Source organism: Triticum dicoccoides, chromosome 3A (genome assembly GCF_002162155.2).
Source record: "Triticum dicoccoides isolate Atlit2015 ecotype Zavitan chromosome 3A, WEW_v2.0, whole genome shotgun sequence".
NCBI lineage: Eukaryota > Viridiplantae > Streptophyta > Magnoliopsida > Poales > Poaceae > Triticum > Triticum dicoccoides.
Genome location: NC_041384.1, coordinates 365,677,030 through 365,682,236, shown reverse-complemented (window position 1 = coordinate 365,682,236; position 5,207 = coordinate 365,677,030).

Genomic DNA, 5,207 nt, shown 5'->3' with positions numbered 1-5,207 from the left:
AATGAGCATGTATGGTAGGTTCTGTTGTAAGACTTGCTGAGTACCTTTGTACTCATGTTTGCTTAATTACTGTTTTCAGACAATAACACCGCCCCTCCGATGGGTTCTACGTAGACCTTGACGTCGACGAGTGACTAGCCACCCAGGTGGTGATCCTGGCCATGGAGGGCCCTATGTAGATAGACAGGCTTCGGAAGCCTTCTTGCTTTCTAGTGTCTGTATTCAGACCATTTACTTCCGCTTGTGCTTGTATGATTGTATGACTTGAGTGTCGGGTCATGTGACCCCTATCTGTATGAACATGTTATGTATGGCTCTCTGGAGCCTTTAAATAAAGTACTTGAGTTGTAGAGTTTTGTTGTGATGCCATGTTGTATGTACTCATATCGGGCATATTGTGTGTATGATTGAAATGCTTGGTATGAGTGGGATCCGACAATCTTGTTGTTTATCCTTGGCAGCCTTTCTTATGGGGAAATGTAGTCTATTGTTCCTCGAGCCATACTAGTCCGCTACAGCCCAGTTCACCGGAGTCCTGCTAGCCCAGCACTACTGTTCAGGACACTTGACTGGCCGGCATGTGTTTCACTTCGTTCCTATGTCTGTCCCTTCGGGGAAATGTCACGCGGTGACATCCGAAGTCCTGCCTAGCCTGCTATAGCCCGGGTTCCCCGGAGTCCTGTTAGCCCAGTGCTACAGCCCGGATTCACTCGCTGATGACCGACATGCTCGATGTGATTCTTGTATGCCTGTCTCCATAGGTCTGTGCCGCTTTGGGTTCACGACTAGCCATGTCGGCCCGGGTTCTCTATCATATGGATGCTAGCAACACTATCATATACGTGAGCCAAAAGGCGCAAACGGTCCCGGGCCATGGTAAGGCGACACCCGTGGGATACCGTGCGTGAGGTCGCAATGTGATATGAGGTGTTACCGGCTAGATCGATGTGATTTGGAATCGGGGTCCTGACAAAGTGAAACCTGCAAAAATAGCCATCGTAGAGCAAACCAAACGGTTTATTCTGTGATGAATGTCACATGGCAAAACCTGCATCGTAAAATTGTAGGAAAAGAAAGAAAATATGACATTAAATCAAGAAGATTTAGACAATAAATCAATAAGATTTACTTGATGTGACACGAGTGAATCCTTACCGGGAAATCACTATGTTGAAGTACTAAACAGAAGATTGATCGTCCAACTACGCGTGGCATGCAGGGGCCCCGCCTACTCCCACAAGCAGGACAGTCCAAAGGTCGTGACATATCGTATGGACCGAACATCCATGGGACTGGAAATCCTGGTGGGTGCGATAAACCCTACAATGCATACATATATTGGAGTGTAACCATAATGGATAAACCATCCTCACAAAAAATATGATCTGGATACTTCAAAATATATAGACTGAATTGAGTGGACACACATTAACATAGACTGTTCTCAGGACTGACTACACACCAAAAGCGGCAGTACTAATAAACAATACAGGGTTCACAAACACAAATCAAGTACTGAACAATAGTACTTCCTACAGACAAGCAAAGTTGCACTAACTAAAATCTGCAGACTATTTCTTGCCACCGACCAATGGGATGAACCCCGCATAACTGACTAGGCCATGGACTTCGTGTGAGATGTCTACATGCACCATCACCATGTTGTCAACCTTGGAGAACCTAACAGAGTGGTCTTTCCACTCATAATCATGATGATGAAGACATGCCGCATCAGATTTGTTGGGAAGCTTTACAAGAACCACACCCTTCATAATCGAAGGCACAGCCAGGAAATTGTTGTGGTCAAGTACAACCTCGAGAACACGCCTGACAACAATGCTACAGGAAAACACTAGTTCAGGACACGTGGCGACAAGGACACAACAGCTGGATAGTTCAGCAGTAGAACTCATCATCAGGTCTTCCAGTTCACATGGCATGACTTTGATAACTTCATCTGCACCGCGGACCTGGTTCTAATTCAAACAGAAACCATATTTTGTTACTACCTCCATTCAGAAATATAAGATGATTTTCGATATTATACTCCATATATGACTACATATACGCACAGAAATGAATGAACAAAGACACTAGAACATGTCTTCAAAGGCATGAGAGCAGAGGGATTACATGCAATATCCATAACACAAGTTACTGAGGCAAATATACCCTCTTAAAAGGTAGCATTGATGTTCATAAAGTACTCCCTCCGTCCCAAAATTCTTGTCTTAGATTTGTCTAGATACGGATGTATCAAGTCACATTTTAGTATTAGATACATCCGTATCTAGACAAATCTAAGACAAGAAATTTGGGACAGAGGGAGTAGTTGAAAGTAATCTATAAGAAATCAGTGTCAACCTCTCGCATGTTTTGGTCAAAAGAGGAATTTAGAACCGTCATTTGGCACACTAAAATCACATGCAAGATCACCCAGAAAGTTGTACTAGCAGTACTAGTACTGCGTGTTAGATGAAAAAACATGATCAAGATCGAGAAAAAGATCATCAACAAGAGACATTACCTGGACTTGCTTAATGAGGGATCCCGGAGAGGGGGGCTTGGACAGGGCGATGGCTTTGAGCTTGTCTGCGGTAGTCTCGGCGAGGTGCTTGCGCTTCTTCGTACCATGAGCCTCGACGGTTTTGGCCAGAGCCATAGACATCACGTCGGCCGGTGCTCCGGCGTCCATCCAAGAGAGGAAGCTGAGAGAGAAGAGTGAAAGGAGGAACGAGATGAGGGAGAAGCGAAGCGAGTGGGGGTTTTCTTCAAGAGAGGAAGCCGAGAGAGAAGAGTGAAATGATGGTTGCTTCGTCCGTCCAACTTACTGCTGGAAAGGAGGGGGTTTTGTGATTTGACGGCTCATTGGGCATTACTGCGGCGGTTCGATCGGGGTAGTCTACCGTCACTCTACTGTGGAGTAATTTAGTGCATGGCTGGTGGACCCAGGTGCTGGCTGTCCCACACGTCGGCGAAAGTGAGTAATTTAGTGCATGGCTGGAGGAGGATCCGCACGGTAGAGCATGTCCACTGTTTTTTTGAAGAAAAAATGATTACAGCAAGCGTTTCCACTCTTACGACGGAGGAGTGCGAAACACGGCAGCCACTTGAACATTCATAGTGCTCCTACTACTAGGCATGTGTAGTGGTTCATACGTCAGTACTACACAATCTTGTTGCTAGTGTAGTAAGATATGACGATAACAAATGATGTTGTGCGCATGTCAACTACTCCTATATGTAACATAGGAGCAGTGGGTTTTTACAGGCGGAGTCATCGTGACTAATTGCTGCCGCGCTTGCTCCCGTCAATCAAAAAATTAAAAATCCTGCCACACCTGCTCCTATCAATCAAAAAAATTTAAAAATCCCGCCGCACCCAAACACTAGAGCAACGTCGCGGTGGATATTTAAATTTACCTGCCGGAAAGTAGATAAAAAAAGGGGTGAAAAAAATGTGGCGGCGGTCTAGCAAATCAGTCGAACTAGCCCAACTAGCTAGCCGCTGTGCTTCACTGATGTACTCGGCGGGAAAGGTGGTCTTTCGTGATTTGATGACTCATTTACTTGCTTCGGTGCTACGACCGAGGAGGACCCAGAAAACGCGCACTAGGGCGTCCCACGTCAGGAAGAATATATGCGTGCACCACCTGGGAGTACCCTGAAACCGTGCGGTAGGGTGTGCCACGTCTCGACACGGAGGAAAAATTTGCGTGTAAAAATGTACTGTATCAGACATAGTACCTATGGTTCGACCTCGGGACCCAGCCAGTCGGTCGAAAACACCCCACTAGCCACACAACTTCATCATGCAAACGTGGCACGGAGGATAGATGTGGTTAGCTCCATCTCGACCAGCCACATCTTCTCTTGTTCTAGGCGATTCTTCTATTTTCCATGCTTTTTTTAGTTGTAATAACACCACGGCAAGCTAGCGCCGCTCTTTGTGTGTGCTCGTGCAAAGGTTAGACGATGGAGAGAAGAGAGATCGAGATCACAGACCTGGGACCCACCAGTAAGTGAGACAATGGTCATGCACGTGTTGACGAGGCACTCCCTCTACTCTACTCAACACAAGTACTGTATAAAATTAAGTTATGGGACAAAGCCAACAACCGTTCGTTTTTTCAGGCTATCGACTTACACTTTGTAGTCCAGGTTGCCAGTTCGAATCTCGTCTTTCAGATTTGTTAGTTTTAGGTCCAAATTTGATTAATGGCAAGTGGGGCCCCCGTGTGTTGTTCCGATATTTCAGTGTAGGATGGTTTTTTTGAACAAACACTTTGCGTGGTTAGACAAGTAACGACACGAGTTACACATTTTTGCAAGTTTACGAACAAAAATGACAGCGGCATAGAATATCACATCCACCCCGCAGCTTAGATACTATGGTGATACGAATTTTTACATCGCTGGAAGTGAGATCCAATGGCTTGGGAGTAGTCTTTGTAATTATGCGCAATTTCCAAACTCTCCAAAGGTTTTTTGCAAATAAAACATTCAGGCCTCATGTGTGCCGCTGCATCTTCGATCCAACGACTCCCCGATGCTCATATTAGGTGCTCCCCGTAGCTTAATTACCCACTACGGTGATATGAGCATCTAGGTCGTATGATCAGTGATCAGATGGCACATGCGTAGTACTTGTATTTTGTGTGCATTTCCCAAACTCTATCAGCCGTATATTGCAAAAACATTCAAACCTCCTACTGTGGGCCATTAGATTTCAGTGAACTCGTATCACCACAGAATCTACGGTGCGGGAGCACCTCATATTCTCCCGTGCGAGAAAACGTAAGGTGCTATCGCAGCTTGGATGCTACGGTGGTACGGGCTTGGAGGTCGTTTGATCTGAGATCCAATGGCATCTGAGCAGTCTTTGTGCTTGTAAGCAGTGGACGAACTCTTTTGGGGCTTTTCTGCAAAAAAACATTCGAACCACCGAGGAGGTGTTGGGTCACAAATCCAACGCCTCCAAAGAGCTTGTATCACCAAAGCATCTAAGGTGTGCTAGCACATGATATTCTTACATATAGGAGAATATGATGTCCTCCTTCATCTTAGATGCTACGGTGATACGAGCTTCGAGGTCATTGGATATGGGATCAAAGGGCATCTAAGTAGTTTTGTACAAATTGTGTGCAATTCTCAAACTCATCAAGGTTTCCTGCAAAAATATTAAGGCACATCATGTGAGCTGCTAT